This window comes from Natrix helvetica, assembly GCF_964273705.1.
Source record: "Natrix helvetica genome assembly, chromosome: Z".
Lineage (NCBI taxonomy): Eukaryota > Metazoa > Chordata > Lepidosauria > Squamata > Natricidae > Natrix > Natrix helvetica.
This window is the reverse complement of record NC_138554.1, coordinates 45,047,267-45,072,571: the sequence shown is the minus strand read 5'-3', so window position 1 is coordinate 45,072,571 and position 25,305 is coordinate 45,047,267. Positions and strand designations below refer to the sequence as shown.

Here is a 25,305-nt window from a genome sequence, read left to right as displayed (position 1 = left end):
CAAACCCAGGTCTCCCTGGCCCACTGCAAAACTAGTTTCTGGTCATCTTTTCTTACTTCCATTAGTGATGCTTTTCAGCCCCTGCCAGAAAAAAGCCATGCGGAGCAATCAGTCTGTAGCAAATAGTTCCAATGTAGGTTTAAGGCATTGACTTTTAGAGTCATTCACTATTTGGCAGTAGGAAACTCAGGGCTCTCCCATTGAGACAAAAGTGGGGTCTCTGACTTCTCTTGGCACTCATGGATGACAGAAGAAATGGGGTGAATAGGTAGGAGGAAGTGAATATTCTGACTGCCACTTCTCTTGCCAGCATCAAATAGACTGAAAAGCCATCATCCTATTTGCTTTCCACAAGGAAACGTGAGGTAAAAGCACCTCTTCAGTCCATATCCTCATAGGAAAACCATAGAGATTTACCAAAGGAAGGCCAGCCATAATGCCCTGGAGTCCTCAACATTGCTGCTGCAGTACTTAAATGCTCAGAGGAGCATTTAAAAAATGTGCCCCAGTGCTCTTTCAGAAGTAGGTTGCCTCTTGGCCTATTCCACACCATGAGGGAAGTTTATGTCCATAGCAAAAAGAAATCATTCATTTTCCTGCTTAAGTATTATTTCTCCTGCGGGCAGCAAAACGATACTATCAAATTTAACTAACTCAAACCTCACTTCTTATTTTACTCTTTTACTACCATTTTGGGGAAACAAAATGGTAACCAATTGTTGGATCTTAGAAATCTCAGCTGCTGTATAGTTGGCTTGATATATTTACAAGCACAGTTGGCAACAGACGGAGGTGGAACTATTCAAGGATCTTATCTTCCCCAATGTTTCATTTCTGGCAAAGATGTCCATATTTTTAGAAAGTTATTGAAGTTATTCGTTCAAAAGGAAAAGGTTTCCATGAAAACAGCCTGCCTTTACTTCCTACATTGGACTTAACAGATTTCTCACTTAGCAACCTAATTGTGGTCATAATTGTGGTCATCCAGTCAAGGCCTACATATAATGTATAGGTGTCTTATGGTTTCTTGTCTTTCTTCCAACCATATTATGGCTTCTATTTATGGTTTGTGAATTCCAACTTCAGGTAAGACTGAGGTCCCTTCCATAACACTTTTTGTTCTCCAGACCCTCAGAAACAGCTTTATACCAATCCTGTGGATGTTCTTTCTGCTGTTAACCTTAAAAGATAGATAATATACTACAGGAGAAAATCAATGCTTATCGCAACTGATCAAAGGAGCAAAAAACTATATCCAGCTGTCCACAAATACATGATACCACTAAAAGAGAATAGTTGTAGCTCTGGGGTCCTTGGTGCTGTCTGAGCTTGCTTGTTTTCTTGCAGATGTTTCATTACCAGTGTGCTGATAATGTTACTTAGTTAGTGTTATATTCCCTGTTCTTCCTCGACTTACGACCGGGGATTCCCTTGCTGCAGGCCTCGTTCTTCCCCACTATTCATCAGTTAGGGTAGTGAAATGTCTGCATGAAAACAAGTAAGCTCAGAGAGCACCAAGCAGAGGTGGTATCCAGCCAGTTCTGACAGGTTCTGGAGAACCGGTAGTGGAAATTTTGAGTAGTTCGGAGAAGAGGCAAATAGATTGGCCCTGCCCTCGCTGCCTCCCAGCTGATCTTCTTTTGCTGCCCTGAACAGGAGAACAGAGCTATAAAGTAGGTTTAGTGGGGTGGGGAGATAATGGGGATGCTCCAGTAAGCTTCCCCCATGAGCAGGGAAGGAATGGGGATTTTGCAGTAACCTTCCCCTGTCACGCCCACCAAGCCACGCCCACCAAGCCACACCCACAGAACTGGTAATAAAAATAAATGAATCCCACCACTGGAACAAAGTACCCTCACAAATATATGAATAGTTGTTACTATTGTTTGGCATTTAAATAATCTAGGCATTAATAATGGGGCAAGGACCCTAATCCCTTATGCATTTGATTAAAACAACGTAAAATCATTTTGCAAAATTGCAAAGGCGTAATCTCTGTTGATGAGATGGAGGAGGTAAGAGTTCAGGTACTGGAATATACACAAATTCCTGAAAATGAAAAATGGTTCAGTTCAGGGTAGCTGGGGAATTCTTGGAAGTCCACACATCTTACACTTGCTGGAGTTGAGAAACAGTGGTGTAAAGGTATCCTGAAAGTATTCTGCAAGATTGGAGTTAAGCATGTTTGTTCATATAAATGACCTTTTAACTATCAGGTATTGTAAAAGCTGAAGCTGGCAAAACAGGAATAGCAATTCTCAAGCAAGACAGCATTGAAACAGATGTCACCTATTTTCAAGGCCATGAAAGAACATCCAAAGTATGGTCACTGGAAAACCTAGCAAAGAAAGCATACTGGAAAATGCAGGGTAAAAGTCCTTTAAATTCTGGGGCTTGATTTCTATATTCTGTATCAGGCAAGATACTTTGCAGAGACGTGTCACTTCTAGTTATAGCCATAAATAGCCATAAATCATGGCTGTCAAACTCACGGCATCAAATCGCCCGTCATGTGACGTTCTGTGATGTTTTTTTCCCTTCTAGGAGCTGGGGTGGGCATGGCCTTCACATGACACATCCGGCCTGCAGGCCGCCAGTTTGACACCCCTGCCATAAATTAACTAATCCAGCCATGTGGAATGTAATAAACCTCTGCTATTAATTTTTTCCTGAGTGCAATTTTTTTTCTGGGTATTTACATTATTGCTTTACATTAAGTGCAAACAAATTTCCAAATTAAATTATGGTTCTGGCAGTTTTGAGCAGTGAACATGGTTTATGTCAGGGGTGTCAAACTCAAGGCCCGGGACCTGGATCTGATCCATGGGCTGCTTAGAGCTGGCCCATAGGGCTGCCCTGAAAAGGACTGCCTAGCCGCAATGCTCTGCCACCAAAAATGGAGCTCAGGAGGGCTGCACGTGGCACTCCCCAGTTCTATTTTCACTGGCAGAGGGTTGCAGGAGGCTGTCATAGCCAAAAACAGAGCTCAGAAGCCCATTTTCACTGGCAGAGCACTCAGGCCACCACAGGCACCCCCAACACGCGTGATGTTGTGCTGGCCACGCCCACCCCAGCCACGCCCACTCCGGCCCCCTGAAGTCGAAAACAGCCCTGATGTGGCCTTCAATGAAATCAAGTTTGACACCCATGATCTATGTTGATCAAGAAGTATATCGCATACATAAATTAGGGGGAAAATGCATTATTTTACAATTTAGTGCAATATGTTCCTTGAAAAATCTGGTAAAAAAATTATTGGTAATCCGTTTCTACTAAGTATCAGGTTGCTAAGCATAAATATTTAGCAATTATTTCTGTTATTTCCACATCTTTCTTTTTTTCTTCTTGTTTGTATGATTTATTACATGCAAAAAACACGTAATGGTAAAAGTAGCAAACATATTCTAGCAGAATTAGAACATGTAATGTAATTAGAGGTTGTTGTGTAAATAATATCCTATATGGTATTTTTCTTTAGTTATGGTTTTTTTAGCGTTCACATTTGCTATGAAAGAAACTTGCCTTCTTATGTATTTAGCAACATTGCTAAATACATAAGCAGTTGGAGAGGATATGTTAAGGCAGTACTTTTTCTCCAGGAATAAGGCCAGGCAAACCCAAGCTGTCAATCTAATTAGAAAGGGGATGTGATTTTGATATGATCCCATCTGGTGACTATATAGGGACAGAATGTACCAAGAGTCTGGTAATTAAAGCTTCCCATTTATTCTGCTTACACTGCAAAACACTACAGTTAGCAAACAACAAAGAAGCTGTATGTATGTATGTATGTATGTATGTATGTATGTATGTATGTATGTCCTTGAAATGAAATGAAAGGAGTCAGCCAACTCTCATACTACATTATTCATTCATCTATCCACTCATTCATTCTGAATTGACCTTTTCAGAATTTTCTTGCCTTATTTTACTCCTGCATATAAAAGCACCTGTGTCTCTTGGCTCTTACTACATTCTGGAAGATGTGGCGGGGAGATAACATTTGGCTCCCAGTGCTGTACTAACTTCAGTCATATGAAATGGTATCTTCAGTAAGACCTAATGATATAGGATGAGGTTCACAATGCTACCTAAAGATTGCTTTGCTTTGCTTTCTTTAATTTTAGCAGGATTTCAAGGAATGAAGCAGAGGTAAGCACAGAGCTAGAGAAAAAGAATAGACAGAGAAATTTGTCACCAATTTTAAAAAACTATAGAGACTAAGGGAGTGAAGGGATAAATCTGCTCCTGTAACTTCTGAAGTACTATTATATATCAGGTGCAAGCAACCAGAACCACTTGCGAATTGTATCAAGGAGAAGGTTTTTTTGTTAGTTCCCTATGTTACAAAAATCTCGCCTAGCTGTCTGCAGTTCTCTTGGGAACAGTGAGATAGGGTTTCAGGGATTCTGTAGAAGGTCAGGTCTCCAGCTTTCTGCAATGCAAGGACTCTAAACTTTACGGTTCATCACAATTAATAATCCTTGAATTTCTGGGTTCAGATAATGATAGCTCAGCAATATTTACAGGTCTAAGTGACTTTTGGCATTCATTTTAGAAGATAAGATTAAATGATGCAGAAGTCATCAAATTTTGAAAAGCTATAATGCAGAATATACTGTAGAATATTTCTACTTTTGCGCCCAAGGTACTGAGGGGTGCAATTTGTAATCTTGATCTGTAACCCTGTTTTCAGTTCAAATTTTGGTTTATATGAACAGTGTCCAAGTTGAAAACTCTATCATCAATATGGAGAGAAAGGAAATGTGTTTCTTTTCTTTTTTCTCTTTTAGTCCCAGGCTGTGGTGGGTTTCCCTTACCTTCACTACCGGTTCACTGATTGTGCTCACGTGTGTTCCGTTTATGCCTTACTCGCGCTGCGCAAGCGCAATCCACCGCCCCTGTGAGAACCAGCTGATTGTCGGGGCTTGCGCAGGTGCCACATGCTGTACACGCATCCACAATTTGCCTTTTGCCATAAAAATAAGTATAGAGCATGGGCGGGCAAATGGGCCAAAAGAGCCACCGTACCAGTTCGCTCTCAGCTGCTCCAGGGCACTACCGGTTCAGCTGAACCGGTCCAAACCGGCAGCAACCCACCTCTGGTCCCAGGCAAGTTTTCTCCATTTCCCCCAATATTCCAATTCTTATTTCACATTTCTTTTAAGAGAGATCCAATAGTTTCTATTTCTTAGCCCTCTATACTTCCATTTGTTAAAGGTAGCAATAGAAAGTACGGCACTTTTATTCTACTGCTTCAGTATTTGACTTTCATTAGCTGTAAGATATGCACCTGTGAGAAATGGAGTCCCTAGTCTTTTAAACTATACTGTCTGTTTCAGATAAAGAATTGGAGCCATGTTCTTTTCTTTCTTGTTTAATATTAAGAAAATTGCATATTTATTTTTGATGGCTGAATTCTGCCATTAAACAGAATCACCAGAATAAGGTTCTAGGTTAGCTTTGCTCTTTTAAATTGTTGATGTTTTACATTTTCATAACAAAATCGGAATTAAGTCCTTGCCATTTCAGTATGAACCCTGGCATAAATTAAAGCCTGGGTCCTTGCTTCTCCCAAAGTGGGAGGTCTTATCCTCTGTATCCTCCAAAACAAAGTTCACTGTCCACCTTGGCAGCGCTCTTGTTGACATTGGTTAGCAGGACTTGCAACTGAGACCTTTGGCAGGGTCTAGCCACGTTTGCACAAAATGGTAAGACAAATTACTATGGGCCATGGTGACTGAGAATAAGTGAACTAACTGCACTGCATGCAGCTTGTTCACTCTGTACACGAGTGCTTAACATTTCATCTGAATTGTAGATCCTGACTGGAAGCTCCTTTTATATGCCAAAACCACAATTGATTATTTGTACTTTATTAATCATAACTTTATAATCCACAAAATAATGACTATTCAGCAACTTAATAAAATTGTTCATAAATCTTGTAGGAAATGAGAATGAACAGGTTATGTTTTCCAACTTGGTCACACTAATCCAATAATCTCTCTGGATGAGGGACCTGATCTGGTCTGTGCAACTGAGATCTGGGTGGGTTTAGAGGGGAATATTTCTCTCTTACAAATAGGCCCACTTAGGTTTTAGGTTTTGCATCTCCCAAATCACCATTGGAGGCAGTATAATAGGTATTCCCAAGGAGCTGAAGCTCTCACAGAAGCTCTGATCAGCAGATGTAAGATTCTTGGCTGAAGCTGGGCCTTTGAGAACAGTTGGGATTGCTTCTCTCATACAACCTACTGTGTTACATAGCATAATCCCTACTTAAACTGCTAGAATAGATTGCTGGGTTGGTGGTAGAATCCATGAAACTGGGTGTTAGATACTAGCAACTGTCATAATGGTTTCCACCAAGGTCCTCTGTTCCGGCAAGAACAGAGGTTTAATCTCATTGGTCGAAGGGTCTGACAGCTCCTTATAAAAGGGCTGCTGTCAGACTGAACCTTCGCTGGATCGTACATACTGTACTTGTTCTTTTACAATAAAGATCTGTTGTTGCCTAAGCCTGAGTGTGCCTTCCCATTACCCAATTTAACATTGATGGTTCTTGGGGGCCTGCCTTGGTGGGATATTGAGTTTGGGGTGTTTCAGGAGTTCATGGCCTTCATGGCAATCATAGACCTGTCCTGAATAATGGAGGACTCGGTGCACACTGGAGATTGCACATCAGATCTGGGTTTTGTGTCAGGTTAATTGATCTGGATTTGGAAGACATTACTATCACAGGCAAATCAGTCTCTGATCCCTCTCTGGTTGAAAAGTGCCACCCATCCCTGCAAAGAGGTAGGACCTGTTCAATTGGCATATCCCAGACAATGTTTGATACTGTCAATTATGATATCTTTCTAGACAAGTTGCGATTTTGGAGTTGGGGGCAATGTGTTTTGTCATCTTCTTGCTCAGTAGTTGCTTCAGGTGAGTAAGGGAAGACTATACCCATCATCTTCATTGATGGGATGTCTCAAGGTTTACACTTTCCCCTTCCTGTTTAATATCTACATGAAACTGCTGAGTGAAGTCATCTATCAGTTTGGGGTTTGGTATCATCAGTTTTTGGATGATAGGTGAAGCTTCCAATGTTCTGACTCAGTGTCTGGAAGGGAAAGATTTTGGCTCAATAATGATAATCCTGTTGGACACCCCAGCATTGGGATGTTTTCATCATTGGTTTTGGATGGTGAAAGGCCACTGCATTTCCCTTCTCAAGTTTGGTATACAACTTGGGGCTCTTCCTGGACTTGCAGTAACTGATCATAAACAGGTGGCAGTTGTGGCCAGAAGGCTCTATGCAACTATTTGTCTTGTGTACCAGTTACCCTTTTCCTCAACCTAGAGGCCATTCAGATGACCATTCGTGGGTTTGTCACCTCACAGTTGGACTGTTTCAATGAGCTCTAGATAGCTTCCTAAACACTATTAAAAGGAATGGAGTCAGGTGAATGTTTATGTTGATCAACTGATGGTTGCTTTCTAGGATTCGGAGGAACTTGTTCATCAGAGCATAACTTCCTTCTGCCATTTATGTTATATTATTGTCAAGCTTAATGAAAACATTAGATCACAAGCTTGTATAAATAAGAATAGGAAAAATACAAATAAAAAGCCCAGAATTGTAACGACTATTTACTCTATTAACTGTAGTTGTATGAAGTAGTGAAAATGTTATAGTCCAAGTACCAAATATTTACAGTATGTAAATTTGTCTTGAATAAATTAGAATCGTTGGCAGAGCTAAATACTACATAACTTCAGTTCCAACAAGAGCATGCTAGACTCTTGAAAGTGACTGTGGGGAGTCTGTAATCTACGACTGGAAAGTGAAAGTGCAGGAAACTCCCAAGTGGCCACCTAAAGCACTGAAGCATTGACAACCACTGTCTATATTGCTTCCTGCATCTATCTAGTTAGAACACACAAGATTCATGGGAACTGCTTTCCGGAAGATGACTCCCTTGATACATTCTCTCTTTTTCAGAAGTAGAAATGCCCCTATTTTTTTATTTTTTATTTTGCTTCTGAAACAGCTTTCTCTGAAAACTCTGCATTCTCTGGGTATTCCAAAAGGTTATCATTTCTGTAGAACTTATCATTTGCTAATCATTTCCACAGAAGATTTTCAGTTTGCAAAATGATTTCAGTACTTATTTTTTGAAGCATTAAGATTCCTTAGGAAAGAAAGGGCATGCTCCAGAATTGCTCCAGCAGTGAATTACTTTATAGCCCTGTTCCCATACAAACTTAAGTGAGACAATGTGTTTTAAGTGTTGTGGAAATACCAAAAAGGGGTCTCTTGATCTAGTAAATTAACCTCTACTGGATCAATTTAGTCTTCATGAGGCCCAGACTTGTATAAAGTAACTCAAGCATATCAACTCAAGCATATTATGGGAACATCTAAAATTAATTAACTAACCTCTCTTCTTGGTCCGCCAAGGAAAAAAGCTGGAGAGAAGCAAGACTCAAAAAGCAAGACTCCTCATTACAGAAATAAATACAAAGTTTTGCCAGCACAATATAAAAGTTCTAAACCAATGTTTCTCAATCTTGGCAACTTTACATTGCATGGACTTCAACTCCCAGAATTCCCAGCTGCCATTGGCAGTGGGGATGGGCTACTTCTGTCAATAAACCTTACAATTTGCTAGCACAAGGATTCAAGATACTAAAAATGGAGAAAGAGGGTGGCGATGTATTTTCAAAATGGTGGTTCTTGACCATGTTAATGTGATTATAAATCATTCAGTCATCTCACACCACCAGCTGAGCAGCATATACTGTACATTTGCTGAATGAATAAATATATAAATAATGAGCTGCCAGAATAAACAATAAAGAACTTCGTTTGGAAGAACTGCCACGTGTCATTCTTGGTTTGGGAGGTCCTGGCATTTTGGATCATAAGCCTGTATTTGAAATATATACTCTTTCTTCTGATTATTGAAGAATACAGCATATCTGAGAATTCAGTCCACATCTCAATAATTTAAGAAATGTAATTTGCAATTCTGCTAGTTATATCAGAGGTTTGGGGACATATTATCTTTTCTGAAACATTATTTTTACTGTCTTTGTGCAACACATTGTTTTTGAAAAAAAAGAACTGACAAATCTTCTTTTATTGATAGCTGGGGGTGGGGGAATGAAAGCCAGTATCATACTTCCATTTTAGATGGGGAATGAATGTCAAAAGTAATGTAGTTTGAAAAAATTATTCATATGTTAAAAATAATTAAAAGACAATTTTATATGCATTTATCCTTTTAATATAAAATCAAAGCATTTTATCAAATATTTTTCAGTTTATCAAGCAACAAGGTGGAGAGTTTTTCAATGAGAAATAAATGAGTTACAGGATTTAAAAAGTAGTTGAACTGTATAACATTGTTTAATTAACTTTATGTAATCTTAGAAGCTGCATTGCTAAACCACCTGGACATTTCTGAAGTTAACATCGGCCTTTGTGGAAAGCAGGGAGCTGTTCACATTTGAGGGGAAAGTATCTGCTTCTCCTTCCTGCTATGACATCTGGACAGTTTAATTTATAACTTACTACAGATATTAATGTCCTTATAATATTACACAAACCAACCAACCTTCCTGGAGTCCCATAAGAAACTGCCTGAATAAGAAGACTCCCAATAATGGCTCCCTTAGACATTCATAAGCAGACACATTGGTTGTACATTTTTTAAAATAAAAACTGGAACCAAAGTCTTGTTGCACAGTATCTGCTGAGTAGTTGAGTCCTGGTGTAAAATCTTTCCTTTGCTTTCCCAATATAGATGACGGGCGCCGCCTGTAAATACCAGATGGTGAGAAAATGGAACCCATTCCAATGGCTTTTAGGAGAGTAGATAAGACAGACATATAGCTTTAAGAATGTAGGTGCCAGAGTGAAGTGATAATTGTATAGCACAATAGTTTTTTATGTATTTGGATGTTGTTGGTTTTTAAGAATCTTGATTTAATTGACTTCAAATGACTTGACTTAATTGCCACAAGTTTTGAAGTAGTTAGCAATACAAATGTTGTCAATATAATTAAAAAACAAATCCTGCAAATATTGAGAGACATTCTCAGAGCCAGATATTTTTTTTCTGCTGTACATAAGCACTAAAAGCGGAAAAATGACACCTCAATAACCTTGGCTGAGATTAAATCCTGCAGTTATTGTTATTATCACAGAGAGGTAAAGCAGACAACCAATGTCACGGAGACATGCTAGGTGTGATTTTCATAATCCAGAGTCAACTGCATTTAGAAAGCATTAAGATTTAGTTTCCATTTCTAATTATTATACTGTTTATCACTAGACTAGTTTCTCATTATATTACTAATTTGATTTGCATACTGGTGAACAGTTAGTTTTGGTGAGTCTTACAGTGAAGAGTTCTGCAGATGATTTATCTGTTAGTCGCTTGTAGTATGGGTAAGCACTTTCTTTCTTGGAAGAACTCCTTGTTCTTATAAGTTGAAGGGGGAATGATATAAGTCATCTTACCACACAACTTTTTTATTGCAAAGTTATTATTATACTACATTCTCTGACTCTGTAAGAAGGGGTCCTACCCAGAAACCTATTTTAAAGAGAGAGAGAAAGACGGAAGAATCTCAACCTTCCCTACCTGGTGTCTCTTAGATGCGTTAAACTTCAACTTTAATCATGACCCTGCTGAATTAAGGATAAGGCCTATTGAGGGAGATGGGGGTGGGCGGGTTAGAAATATGACATACCAACAAACAAATAAAAGAAAGGGGTATTAGTTTATCACAGAACATGTAAACAATGTGGCATAACACCAGTGGTGTTTACTACTGGTTCGCTGAGAGGGCTTTTTGCGTTTGCGTTGCTATGCATGCGGTTGACTGAAAACTATTTTGTGCATGTGCAGAAACATGCCAGTGACGGCATAAGATACTGGGGAACTGGTTGGGGCGTGGCAGGCCTGTGTCGCTGTTGGTTCCAGCAACCCAGGCTGCCATATCACTACCGGTTTGGCTAAACTGGTACGAACCGGTAAGAACCCACCACTAGATAACAAATAATGAAGAAGTAGTAAAACCTGTATATTTTCTGCCTCATTGCTCTGCATTCACAACTGGGAAAAGGAAAAGAGCACATGTGCTCACTAATAACTCTTAAGATTGTTAGAGTAATGGTTAAAGTGTGATTCATATCACAGATGGAAAATAAAAAGAATTTGGCTTTTTTCTTATTCATTTAGACTAGAGATCATCATAGAAAGGAATGCAATTTATTATCACATCTCATACATAGCATTACAGTGATTTGATTTGCCAGCATCATTTTAATATTATACATAGATGTTACTTGAATTGACAAGATTACACAATCCCAAATTCCCTGGATTTCCTTTTCTTTTCAAACTAACATCCAAAATGCAGTCTTTCTCCATGTTTCATGGATTGAGCCAAAACTATAGGCCAATCTTTATGTAATGTAACATTAGTACCAGAGCGAAGCAGCCTTTTTATTTTTTATCTTGGAGATGAAAATAATTATACCACTGCTTATCATGAATAATATCTAAGCCATGCTAAACATTCAAAAGAGTTGTTTTATAACAAACATTCAAGCAAATACTTTTTTTTCCTATTAAAACAGCCACATCCTTTTGAAGATTGAAATTTTTCTCCAGTTGTCTATACGTTTGTGTATGCACACTCCTGCTGGACCACCAGTGATGCACAAAGCTATGCAAATATGTGTATGGAGACAACTTTTGAAACAGTCATGACAGTTCTGTGAAAAAACTTTAACTGTACAGAGTTGTTATTCTAACATGTTTTATGAATCATCGTTTTCACTAACACTAATCACCTCCAGTCTTAAATGCAATGTTGAGTGATTGCAACTTCCTGCTGGCTTTCCCATCGACTTGCTACTTGGAAACCGACAGTGAAGTTTCTAAATAATTCACGTGACTATGGGATACGGCAACTCTCATAATTGTGCCCTGTTGCCAAATGCCCAACTGGTAATTACAGGAGTGCAGGCATGCTATGATGGCCACAACTTCAAGGACTGGCTGTAAATCACCCTTTTCAACATTGTTTAGTTCCTAATGGTCACTGGAAAATGGTCAGTAAATGAGGACTACCTATATATTATGCTGTTGAGGGCTTTTTAATTGAACAATAAATGTAAGTAAATTTATTTTGAGAAAAAGAAGGGCGCAGGAGAAAACATACTAATAAAAACAATAGGCACTCCAAACAATAATTTTGTATGGGATCAGGACAAAAGCTTCCCTTGGTTCCTTTGTAATAGAAACAGGAACAGTCATGTTGATTGTTAACCTCATATGAGTTTAGCTGGACAGGTAGGGCTATGAAACTGGTTGTACCAGTCTGTAAGCCCAGTTTATGCTTCTTCTCATATCATAATCATAATAAGGATCGCATCCTGCCCCATACAACCCTGCGACCAATTCGCTCTCACAGAGAGGGACTCCTCCGGGTGCCGTCCACTAAGCAGTGCCAGAGGGCGGCGCCCAGGAGTAGGGCCTTCTCTGTGATGGGCCCAGCCCTCTGGAATGACCTCCCCCCCCCGACATTAGGGCAACTACCGATCTCCGCTCCTTCCGCAAGAAACTCAAGACCCACCTGTTCCGACTAGCTGGCCTGGCTTAAATTAGAACTATATTCTTGAATCCCCCTGGCAATTTTAGATGATAAATTTCAAATTTTAGGGTATTTTAATTGTTTTAATTTTACTGTTACTGCTTTTTAACTTTATGGCTATTTTATTTATGAATTGTAAAAATGTTTTATGTATATACCTCCTCCGTGTCATATGCTTGTATATTTAATTGTACGCCGCCCCGAGTCCCTTCGTGGAGAGGGAGCGACTTATAAATTGAAATAATAATAATAATAATAATAATAATAATAATAATAATAATAATAATAATAATGTAGCTTCTGGTTTTGCACCTTATCAATCTAATACTGCTAAATTACTTCCACTCATTTGTGGAGGTATATTGAGACAAACATCTTATTGGGACATCTGCAACTGACATCGACTGGTAAAGAAATCAGTCTAAACCATATTGTTTGCCATGATGCAGTGAAGAGAAAAACTGCTGTCACTTAGTGATATTACTTAACCTAAGCTTTAGGAAATGCTCTACTTTCACCTCAGTACACACTGCATAGAGTTAAAGTAGCTGGAACTATATGAGTTTATTTTTATCAGCCTCTTAACATAGGGATGATTGACCAACTGAAAGTAATCAGAGATCAAAAGCTGAAATAACAAGAGGAAGAAACAAAATCAATAAAAATAGAAGCTACTGGCAGAAGCAATTAAATCTTAATCCAACTGGTTTTTAATATCCTCCATTATATCCTTCTGGTGCAAATATTGTAATTAGAAATGGGAGGCATGGCACTGAGGTGATTCTCCTCCTTTCGCTGTGGTCAGAAGCAGAGTGATTGAACCTGAAGCCCCTGTTTGTGGAGTGCTGTAGAGAGTAAGGAAGATGATATAGACAGAAGTAGGTCACATCCGTTCCCAAAGTGACAAGAGGAAAAAGATGAATTAAGTCCAAAACAAGAAGGCATAGCAAGTGACTCAGGCAAACACCTGCCATGGTATATGCGGGTGACCTCGGAAGTCAGGTGAAAGGCTACAACCTAGACAATGGTCAGTCAAGCAGCAGCTGAATCTGCACATGGAATGTGAGCATAGCAAATGGCCCAGAAGAGATTTTTATTGTAAGACTACATTAACAGAATCTTGAAAGTGTACATTTCTTTGCCTTTCACTTTTACTTTCCAAGAAACGAGGGAGGCTCCCTTCTGAGATGTTTGGCATGTCAAAATTCTTTCTGCAGACTGAGTTACTACTTGTCTGACAGTTGTCTAGTTTGCAGCTTTCCATATTTGAACTTTATTAATTTAAATTAATTAATTAAAACTTCATTAAGTTTAATTCCAATATTCTTCTATTTTAACTCACTGGAAATCTAGGAACCTGGAGATTTGGAAACACATATTTCCAAGCAGATTATCAATTTCTGGAAGATACTTCAGATTCTCTGTTCCATGTTCCCAGAATGTGCATTTACAAGCTTCTTCCTCTCTACTTATTGGCCACTTTACCTTATTAGAACTGTTTCATAAATTCACAAACTGCCTGATCAATGATGTTCTATATTGACTGCTACATTGTAATTGCTTTGTAAGTTTATATAGGCATTTAACATGAAAAGATAGAAAATGGCTGAGTTAGGGCTGTAATATAAAAGAAAACCTTTCAAATGTTTCTGTTTACTAGCACTGTACTACTGTTTACTAATATTATTACTATTATTACTGAATAACTTCAAGAACTCTGTTTTCCGCTTCAGAGACTTGCAAATTTGCTACAGGGGAGACCAATATTATTTCTCACAAGATTTTTATTCCAATTTTCTTGCTTCATACAAAATGTAGCTAGGGGACACAAATCTTCCTCATTAGTTTGCTCCTATTGTCAAGACATTGTTGTAGTTTAATACAAACAACATTGCAAACACAATGGAAAACTGTTAAGAAAGAAGACTGAATAGTGTCCCAAATCTGTTAGGAATTATTTGCCTAGAAGCACTTTTGCAAACAAAAGACATGCTCATGTCATTACATGTTTCACTATAGGATACAGGCTGTCTATGCATGGCAAGGTTTTTGTGCCAAATATTTTCATGAACCAATTAATTTTGGGAAGATCTTTCAAGGGAAAGATAAAGAAGAAAAGTAGAGATTTAAAAAGTAGGTCTTTGTTCTGGTGTGTTGTGTATGTGTCTATCTTAGCAGTGGTGGTGAGAACTCAGACTTATACCATGAGATTCAGTACCTGCTCAATAGGTTACAGCATGTGAACTCAGAAAACTGGGTTGTGTTTAGCAATGGTAATACTAATTGTATGTTGAGCAAACCAGAAACCAAAATGAGGCCATGTTTCTGCCCCCACTCCCATAACTTACATACCCTATGAAAATTGTGTGTTGAATGGGAAAGACTACTCCAAACAGCAGCAGCACAAAGGGGGAAAAATAAAAAGTGCGAAGACTTGTGTAAGATTGGGGTGATATAGTGCTGTGTAATGCTGACTTGTTTATTGAACTGGCCCATTTTCTAAATTCGGTCGAGGTAAACAGGCTGAGCTCAGAAACCAAAACGAAACAAAACGAAACAACTTAAAACTAATGAAGAGTTCTAATGCAGCACCAAGCCCTTCAAAAAGCCCACCGGGCTAAGCGTACCGTATTACGCCAATTCTGAAAAGCGAAGAATTTGTGACAGCATCGCGGGCTGTAATCAAAGACTCCTGAAGCTGAAAGAAAGTACATTTATTGGGTTGGAGGTGGGGCCCTCGCTGCTACAAAAGTGAATGTGAGAGTGTACGGTTCCGGACGGGGAAGTGCGTGTGTGCGCGGTCGATGCACTGTTTGTGGGCCGAAGGTATAGTGTGCGAGTTGGGCTGGCGCGCTTTGGAAAGGGGCTGATGGGGAAGTTGTGCCTCTCGGTCGGGGTGAGGCTGGCACACGCAGCGCTCCTGAAAGAAGGGAAAGCGGGCGGCGGGCGGCTGCTTGCAGCCGCCTAGAGACTCCCACCACTTCTCTATCTGTATGAGGCTGCGACTGGGGGAGCTTCGACTAGTCACACCGGCCCCCGCTTTCGGGCGGCAACGGAGGCGGGTCTGGTCGTGGGAGAGAGAGGGAGGGAGGCGGGTCGCGGAGGCAGGAAGGGCTGTGGCTGGAACCAAGGCTGTGACGGGGGCAGGGCTGTGGGACGGAGCGAGGCCCGGAAAGAAAGGAGGACCCTGACTGCGGAACCGGGCTGGGCCGTGCCGGCCCAGGTAAGAGACCGGAGTTGTGGGTGCAGGAAGTGAAAAGGGCGACGAAAAACATACCCGCGCCGCGGCCGGGACACCATGCCGCTTGCATGTAGTGGAAACCAAATATCCTGCGAAGGAGACGGGTGTATATTTCATTCCCTCCTCCCCTCAATACATTAAAAGATGTGCATGCCCCTTTATGAGCTGAACCCGAAAAGGCCGTTCAGCCGAATAGTAATATTTTAGTTTAGGCACGTGCAAAGCGCTTTATGTTTACCTGGGAACAGTTAACCCGCGCGCGCGGGCGCGCGGCTAACCCGTGTTTCCTCGTATGTGTGTGTCACTAAGATACGTATGGCTGTAATCTTAATGTGATTGGCTCCCTTTGTGTATACGCAAATGGTGGTAAATACTTGCCACTGAGTGACACGTGCAGGGGTTGAACCCCTTGCGTGTGTTATGAACAAGATAAGGTTGCCCTGTTTTCTTGTGGAAGTTATTTGAGACGACAGAATTAACGGGGTGCAGTTTTCATAAAGCAGCCGTGTATCTCCGACTCTACACGTAAAGGTCTAACATGCCACGAGGCATGTTAGGGAAAATGTTGTTTATCAAATCGACGAATCACTTTCCAAAGAAGTGACGCTAGCCTAGGGCGATTTGGGGGAAAGGTGCTTTCAGTGTTCCGCCTACAAGCGCACACTCAGCGCCCCCTTTCCGAAGAGAGAAGAAAAAAGCTATTCAGCCCCCAACTGCAGGCAGTGACAAATTTCCATGGTGTTTTTAAAAATATTTCATGGGCATAATGCTGGATTTGATGGCCCCAATGGGCTGGGCTGCCATCTATCGTCTTAGCCGGTTCGTAGAGCCCCATCTTTCAGAGCTAAATTGCATAAGCTCAAAACTACTATTTTGTTTTTGCATTGAAAATAGGTTGCTATACAACCCTTGCTCAAGATAAATTCTTGGGCTGATGAATTTTTTAAATGTTAAGTTGGCTGAAGATTGCAGGGTTTGTTAGTTTATCTGACTTTTACTTTTTGTTGTTGTCTATTTTCCCTGTTGAGCTGTAAACAGAATATGTATGCTAGAGAAAGGGAATGTTTACCTTTCAGTTCCAGAAGCAATAAATCTGCATGCAGATTTCCCCCCTTCTCTCTTCCCCAAGTTGTTATGGTCAGTTTCAATTTCAAAGCAGTGCCATTTGGGCAAGTGCCTTCTCTCCTGCCTGTCTAAGGCTTGGTGTCTGCCTTTTCTTGTGGCTTTTGATAGTTAAGGTACTAATTCAAGAAGCAGGAATTCTTTCTCAAATTCTCAAATTCAGCCCATGAAATTCTCTGCTGCTTGTTGAGTTAAAATAGTTGCACAGGTGTTGACATCACTGTATTTCTTTTCACTGTGATTGTGAGAGGATGTGGCCTCTGCTGAACAATGTACAACTTTCTTAATTGTCCCAAAGGTACTTATTCAAGATGAAACTGGACCTTCTGGCTTTTCTTTGAAGATATTACATCTTCTTGAAGATCCAAGAAATCTCTTCAAGCTGAAGAAATGTCTTGGATAAGAAGTGAAACGTCTTCAAAGAAAAATCAGAAAGTCCAGTTGACTATTGAAAAAGCACCTTTGGGACAACCATGACCTGGATGACTGAGAATCTCCATAAACTTTCTTAATTATTTTTATTTATTTATCAAATTTATATGTCAGTCATCTCACAATGTGAGACAACACTAAGCACCTTACACATTTCTTTGTTTTTTAAAAAATCTGCTTTTAAAACCTGAACTGAAATAATAATGAAATAAATAATAACTTTCCCAGTGTTCCTGCAACATTTATTTTCACATAACCAAAAGTGAGCATGATTTCATTTGCAATTTTTGTCTATTTTCTCCTCATATAGTTCATTTATAGTTTATTTATATACTGCTTTCCAAATAGTATTTACAGATAGTTTATTCTGCTCCATCCAAAGAGGCAAAGTTATCAGATAATAGATAATTAACTATTTTGAAAGCTAAACAAATAAAATGTATTGTCTGATTCAAAAAGTCCACGTGACAGAAGTTCACTTTCATAAATAGGCCACATTCATCTGACTTGCCAAGGTCTTTTGCGTGGAAGGAAGCTTACAGATATGATCCATGGAGTTGGCAAAATGGAGGAATCCCAATTCTTTGGGTATGTAGGTCTAAGAACATGTTAGGGCTTATGGAAAGCTCTTACGTTTTGAACGGGATAGAAACCAGGGAAAGATAGCCTCATAATCTATTTTATACAGTTTGCTAATACAAGCCTAGGTAAAATTTATTGATGCTGTATTTCTCTTATTTTTATTATTATTTTCACACGGTTAGGTCTATATGTATTTTAATTTCTATAATTTCATATGGTTACTTTGTTTTTTATTTTATCTCCACTTAGGCAAGTTTTAATAGAGATAAGTAGCATTTTTTTTGGGGGGGGGGGAAACAATTGCTCCCATTTAGTAAATTTGTAGCTATATTCTAAAACAGATTTATCTATGTGTATATCTACATCTATATTCTGTCTCCATATCTATATAGCTATAGAGCATTTGTCTTTAAAGGCCACTAAAGTACTGTGGGAAGTCATCTGGTGTTAATTTCTTTGACTAATTCAGATCTTATTTATTATTTTGTTTTAGAAGTTTTCATATTATATTGCAATGCTCTGAGGTAATTTTAGGTGAGAAAAATGTTATTTGGCCAGTCTCTGGCAAGGAAAGGCAAACTTTGAGGTCTGGGACATATTTGGAATTATAATTGGTTGTGTTATATGAAATGGTCACCATGGAATACTTGCCTATTAACAAAATGGCTACAAGTCTGAGCATTGTCAGTCACAAATCCAATTTATTGGACATCCAACTAGACCTCCAGGATAATTTCTATCATCCCATTGGCAGTTTTGTGAGGTCCAAATACTTTCTGGCACTTAAATAAAATGCTAGAGGCTGATGATTTCCTTTGTAGTATGCCAGCTTCCTGTTTATGTTTTTTAATTATTTTTTAAATGCAACTGGACATTCAGAAAGAAATAAAAATGGGAAGCTTTCAAATTCTCTGGACCTCTTTGTGAGACCAATTATAGGGAACAAAGGAAATCTAAAAAAATACACCAGAGGTTCAAGCTATGAAGTGTGAAATTTAAAGTCATTCCCAACATAAAGACTATGGACTGAATATAGGTATAGATTTCAGTATCAAATTACACTCAGCATCATGGATAAAAGAAATGGATGTACCTCTCAACACTGAAAATGCAAATACTTTTATGCCTAGTATGATATAGCTTATCCCCTAAGGGTAGAGAGAGGGACTACTCTTGTCCTAAGTGTAAAGAGAGGGACTACTATGAGAAGAACTGATAGTATGATAACGTTGTTCATATTTATGCACATGTGATGACCTAGCTCTTTTGAGAAGTCTATAATATTGGGAAATACAGTAAAAAGATGTTTAGCAGCAAGTGGGTAGACTCTAGTTTGAGTAGCAATGGGTGCATTGGGATCAGGTTGGGGATTGGAGAAAATTTGTATGACTAAGAATTAACACATAATCAATCATATGACATTATCAATCAATCAAGACCATTTAAGAACAAGAGATCTCATTGTAGAAAGACTAAAAAAGTCTCAAAAATCATTCTGCAGTGAAAAAATGAAATAAAAAAACTTTAGTTGTAATTAGAATCTGGCCACAAGTTGTGTACCTATAGATTTTCAGAGCTTTCATATTTTATTTTTGTATATTTTAATGTTCAATCGGGTTGACCAAGAGCTCCAATCAAGGATAAGAAATCTTGGAGATAGGTGCTCTAAAAATCCATAGCCACCTATATTTCAGTCAATGCTTTTACGTAATGTCTGCTTGGGTCATTTATTTTGTCCTCCACTTCCATGATAAAACTGTGTAATTTATATAGCATAAAGGAAATGAAAATTTTCCTTGATCAAGACCTAAAGTTCAGGGTATGACACAAGATAGACATTATTACCTAAGGATTGCTTGGAAATATTGCTCAAATTTGCTTTTTGCCATATTATAAAATTGGCAAATTACTAGCATGCAAGTGCAAGTACACAAACACTTCGGTAGGAAGGTAGCAGTGTTCAATGCACCTTGACGTATAGTTATGCTGGCTACATGACCACAGAAATGTATTTGGATAAAGTTAGTACACCCCCTCCCCCCCACTTTTCGCTCCCTCCTCCAGGTTCTACATATTCCTCCAATCCCTCCCAATTTGTCTTTCATATCTTGCACCATTTTTGTTGCCCATCTCTGGACTTCCTCAATCTTAATTGATATCTTTTTGTAAGTGAGGTCCTCAGAACAGGACACAGTATTCAAATGGGATCTCATTATAGCCATCTGTAGCAGGATTATGACCTCCTTTTTCCTGCTGGTGATCCCTCTAGTGATCCATCCCATAATTTCGTTGGCCTTCGCAGATGCCTGGCCACACTGTTTGCTTTTTTTGCAGTCATCTGCTACGAACACATCTAAATCCTTTTCTTTTGTTGTTCTGTCTAACGCTGTACCGTTAATATTATGCTTTGCCAGAGAATTCTTTTTCACCAAGTGTATGATCTTATACTTAGAAACACTGGACTGCAGTTTTCCTATTTTTGACCAATTTTCCAGCAATGCCAAATCATTTTCTATGTTATGAATATCCCCAGGAATATCACACACCTTTATTATTTCAGCTTTGTGTCATCAGCAAAAACCTTACCTAGCAATCCTTCTGTTATATCACTTACAAATACATTTAGTAGAATAGGACCTAGGACTGAGCCTTGTGGTACACCTTTTGTGACTGGTCTTTGTTCAGACAGTGCCCCATTAACAATCACACACAGAGATCTATCCATGAGCCAACTTCCTATCCACTGAACCACCCAATGGTTAAGCCCTAGCCTGTACAATGAACTTATGATGTGGAAATGTATCAAATGCTTTGCTAAAATCCAAATCTACAGTTCCACCTTCATCCAAAAACTGGTGACATAGTTTTAAAAAGTCACTCAGGTTGATGTGACATGATCTGCCCTCGGTAAGGGCAAGCTGTTTGGGTCTTTTATGGGGAGAGGTGGTTGTGGGGATTATGTGGGTTTTAGTCTTCTCTACACTTCTCCTTCAATACAGTTTCTAATTTTCAGCTCTTCTGAAAAATAATGTTGTCTTTCCCCTTTCGATTATCTGCTAGTTGAGCTCTAATACAATTTAAGCAGATTTTTGACAAGGGATGTAAACATGTTGATTGGTTGATCTGTGTTCCTGTTTTGCTCTGGAGAATCCCATTTTAGAGTATGAGACAAATCTGATCACACAAAAATTTGTGGCAGATTAGGTTTCAGTTTTAGTCACATTTCTTGGCCACACCTTCACACATTTGCTGATCCTGAGTTAATAGAGTGGATGAATAGAGGAACTAATTTAGTGAGTGACAACTGGAGAAATTCAGCAATACCAGCAAGAATAGCTGTTTTTGTATTATTTTATGATTACTACGGATGTGCCTCTAACTATTCAGTAATACACCAGAATAAGTCATAATGTAGCTTTTGGTTGAGTGTGATCTGTGAAACTTGCTACAGATGAACTCTGTTATGATTTTTTTTTAAAATCTTTTTTTCCATTTCTTAGTTTCTACATTTGTTCTTGTTATATTCATTACAATGATAATTTCTTTATAATTAAATTACATTAGCGTATAATATAAATGCCATATAATATTTCAAAAAATATATGATGTCTATATTATATACTAATGTAATTCCTAGAAAATACAAATTGTGCTCTGGAATGTATGAAGATGCAGCTCCTTAAAGCAGCTGTGCCTTTTCTTGGAAAAAGATGGCTGCTTTAAAAAGATTGCAGAAACGAACTGAAGTAGTGGTCCTACATAATCCAAAACATATGTCTGAAACTGGTCCTGAAACATTGCACAGTCCTGATAACTAATACAGTAGTTGATAAAAGCAAATATACATTATAGAGTCAAATATGAAAAGGGGAGAAGAAGATAAAATGTAATATAATATATGTAAATTGTAGAGTTCTGGCAGTGACGTCAGAGGTTCCCTGTTTGTCTGCCGGCAACAGCCAAGCCGCGTCTGATTGGATAAGACGCGGCTTGGCTGAATGCGGGCAACTCCTGTTCTCTGATTGGCTACCCTGCTTGACAGCTCCATATAAATAGCTGTCAAGCAGGGACAGCTTCCGCTTCTCTCCTGTATTGCTTGTTGCAAGCCTGTGTTATTAAAAGGCTCTGTTAATCACCTCAGGGTGTCAGCTTCTACTTTCTCGCCTATTTTACACTGGCGACGAAGGTGGGATACAGCGGCCGCTGACCCACCACGCTGACCACCTCGACAGGCGAGACAAACAATATTTTTTCTCTCTCCCCTTCTTTTGCTCCGAAATTTCTGAGGCGCTGAGATGGCTTCAATGCCTCTGTTCGCGCCGTTCGGGGCTGCCGGGGAGTCCTGGGATGCCTTCCTCGAGAGGTTTGAATGTTTCCTGATAGCAAACGGAAACAGGAACATCCCAGCTGACGAAAAGTGCAGCTTCTTTTTAAGTTGCTGTGGACCGGCAATGTTTAATGCCGCCAGAGCCCTGGCGGCCCCTCAGCCGGTCCTTTCCCTTGATTGGGAAACGCTAACCCGCAAGCTGCAGCACCACTACGCACCAACCCCATCGTGGATCGCCCGGCGATATGCCTTTAGGCGATGCGTCCAGAAGCCGAAGGAATCCATCAGTCAATTCCTCCAGGCTTTCCGCACCTCCACCATGCAGTGCGAATTTACGAACATCGATTCGGCGTTGGTGGAGCAGTTTGTATGTGGGGTCAAAGACATCCGCCTCAGGCAGTGCCTACTGGCCCGGGCGGAGGTGACTCTTCAGGAGGCGATTGCTGAAGCCAGAGCAGCCGAGCTCTCTGACAAGTCAATGGCAGAGATGTTCCAGCTGCAGCCGCCACCGCCTCCCGTCCGCACCTGCCTGGTGGACGAACTGGTTCCCCTGCCCGATGACCTAGAGGAGGGGAACATGGTCGCCCGCCTGGCTCCTGTTTCGAGGTGTCGGGCGCCTCAGCGACCCCGCCAAAGCGCCACCGCCTGCCTGGGCTGTGGCGGCAACCACGACCGAGCCGCTTGCCCATTTAAAGCTGCCATCTGCCACCGATGCCTCAAGAAGGGGCACTTGGCCCAAGTCTGCCGAGCCTCCCTGCCTCAGCCTCAACGCCCTGGTGACTTCACCCAGACCTCCACCGCTGCACCACGTCCGGCCGCCCAGCAGGCACATCGTCAACAACGGCCCCGAGATGGCTGCTACGCCGTGGAGATGGACCTTCCAGCCACCCCTGCAGAGTCGACCTACCACGCGTCTGCAAGTGCAGGACGGATCAAAGCCTCCATCCTGATTGAGGGCTCTCCCTGCATAATGGAGGTCGACTCGGGCTCATCCCAGTCCCTCCTCTCCTCGGCAGAGTTCTCCTGCCTCTGCCCAGGCGTCTTAAAGACTCAGCTATCCGCCCCGGACATTTCGCTGAGAGACTACCAGGGGACTCTAATTCCCACCCTGGGCTGTTGTACTGTGAGGGTGGAGTACGGGGAATTTTCAGGGTGCCTACCTGTCCTGGTCGTAGAGAAGCCCCTACCAGCCCTTCTGGGCCTTGATTAGTTTCCTGCCCTGGGGTTGTCTGTGCATGGGGTGTGTCAAGTCATTGCCACGCCTCCAGACGTGGCTGACGTCTTGGCAGCTTACGCTGACATTTTTGACAGGCAATTAGGGGCTTACAAGGGCACCCCCATTTCCCTCAACCTAGACCCCCAGGTTGCCCCTATTAGGCTGAAGGCCTGCAGGGTGCCTTTCGCCTTGAGGGCCAAGGTTGATGCCGAGCTTGACAAACTTTTAGCGCAGGGTGTATTGGAGCCGGTCAACTATTCCAGATGGGAGACCCCAATTGTGGTCCCCGTCAAAGCTGATGGCTCCATACGCCTCTGCGCTGATTTCAAGTCGACTATTAACCTTGCCCTCCAGGCGAACCCCTATCCAGTCCCTGTGGTTCAGCACCTGCTCCATTATTTGGGGCAGGGCTGCATCTTTGCCAAACTGGACATGGCGCAGGCCTACCAGCAGCTCCTGGTGGATGACGATGCGACGGCTGCTCAGACCATCGTCACCCACCGTGAGGCTTTCCGTTGTCGCCGCCTACAATTTGGCATTTCCGTTGCCCCGGGGATCTTCCAGAGCCTCATGGAGCGCTGCTCCATGGGCTCCCTGGCATGGTTCCATATTTCGATGACGTCCTAATCGCCGCTAGCAGTCGATCGGGGCTCGTTTTAGCAACTATTAGGCTGTTCAGTATGAACTTACTGAAAATAAATTCACTTTCCTATTCTGTCTGGTTTATGTTCAGTATATTCCCAATACATATTCCATTCATTAAACAATACATTGTACTTTTTGTTACATATTTAAAAGGACATTTTAAGTATTAGGGAAATTATAACAATTTATTGTCACATGCAGTGGCAAATTATGTACTTTTTTCAATCTTTTTCTTCATTGTTGTAATCCTGGTGAAGTTTATATACATGCACCCAAGAGAGAAACTAGTGCCAATGCATTTATATTTGTCAGAAAAAGAGCATCCGATGAAAAAATAAACCACCTTATGTTTTATCTTTATAGTTATAATCTCTGTATTCATGTCTGTTATCTACAGTTTAAAAACTGTACATAGTGTCATAGTATAAAATTGATGGCAGGAGGAATTTGATTTTTAAAACTAATTGTAAAAATAAAAACAAATGGAAAAAATCAGGAATTCAGCCTGTTCTTAAAAAGTAACAACTCCTATGAGATTTCAAGATGCTTCTATGTTAGAACTTTTTCTTTACAATGTCCCTATCCCTTCACACATTTTATATAGGGTTCAAGTGATGATGATGCTTCTACTGCTAAAATTAATGCGTCCTTTTTCTTTTACAGAAAATGAAACAGACTCTCATAAGGAGGAAAAGTTAAATCAGACTACACTGTACACTTATTGATAACAAATGAGTGACAAATTTGAGGAGACCTTATCATTTGATAAGGTCTCAGCCTTTATGGCATGTTAGCTCGCAGTATTGGGTAAGATATCAGACTGCATTTCATTTATACCAACAGATATGACACATGGTTGTCTTTCTGTATTGGGTAAATATTTGTAACTATTACTTCATTATGCAATAACTCAAGATATTGTGTAATATGTGGGTTTGCAAGCTGGAAAAATCTATATTTTTATTTTATTCTTTTCCTTTTTCTTTGAAGGAATGAAATATTAAACCAGCAGCCAAAGCCAAATGTTCAAATTTAAAAAAAAAAAGAAACCATAAAAATACACACACAAGCATAATT

The 25,305-nt window shown here is 40.2% G+C and overlaps 1 protein-coding gene across 3 annotated transcripts in view; it reads left to right on the top strand.

Annotated features, from left to right (window-relative positions):
- Positions 1–15,373: 15,373 nt before the first annotated feature.
- LOC309381493 (signal transducer and activator of transcription 5B) overlaps positions 15,374–25,305 on the top strand; it is a 44,913-nt gene continuing 34,981 nt past the window's right edge. The window contains exon 1 of one of the 3 annotated variants that reach the window (XM_081932545.1): positions 15,374–15,489. The gene's annotated coding sequence lies outside the window, so the exon portion shown is untranslated. Of the gene's footprint in view, positions 15,490–15,762; positions 15,887–17,953; positions 18,047–25,305 lie in introns of those variants that run through there. The other 2 variants (XM_081932543.1, XM_081932544.1) reach the window with 2 other exon arrangements.